Genomic DNA, 821 nt, shown 5'->3' with positions numbered 1-821 from the left:
GAAACAAAAACACAAAGTAGACAAACCAGACAGATTGCATTGTGACAGCTGGATCCTGTGCTAATCATATATCCTCCATTCTGTACCGTATGAGATGGAATTCATAACATTTCATCTTTTTTATGCTTGTACCGTAAGAGATGAATTGTTGTACTTCACCTTACAGGATTTTTGTCTTTATTTCATTTTATCCTCTCTTCCCATGAAACTTTTTTTTTCAACTATGTGTTTTCTATACTGATACCATTTGATATATTGTATTCTTCATTCGGAGATTATTAAAATGAGTATTCTTATAAATATATAAATGTATACTACTTTCGAGACGATCGTAGTATTAAATCTACAAAACGGTTCAATGGTTAAAGCTGATTTCGAATAATGTTCAGAAATAAAAATCCATTCTCGACATTTTAGGGACAGGCAGATGTTTGGGGAAGTCATTAAAGGATATAGAAATACTGGTAACTTTATATCAAGGCTTGGAATTGCACATTGATTGTCCTTACTTTTGAAAATCTTAAACATATTTTTTATTTATCTCAACTGTACAATCAGTGGGTCTTGCGTTGATATTTTAGAGATTTTTGCGTATCAAGTGACGTCAAAAAGTCATAACTAAATGTTATGACTTTCACCAGAATATACGGAGCACAAGTCTACAGAGAGAGAGAGAGAGAGAGAGAGAGAGAGAAAGAGAAAGAGAAAGAGAAAGAGAAAGACGAAAGAGAAAGAGAAAGAAAGAAAGAAAGAGAAAGACGAAAGAGAAAAACGAAAGAAAGAGAGAAAGAGAGAGAAAGACGAAAGAGAGAAAGAGAGAG

Source organism: Penaeus vannamei, chromosome 33, assembly GCF_042767895.1.
Source record: "Penaeus vannamei isolate JL-2024 chromosome 33, ASM4276789v1, whole genome shotgun sequence".
NCBI classification, from domain to species: Eukaryota; Metazoa; Arthropoda; class Malacostraca; order Decapoda; family Penaeidae; genus Penaeus; species Penaeus vannamei.
The sequence above is the reverse complement of the archived record's forward strand: the minus strand, read 5'-3'. Positions refer to the sequence as shown.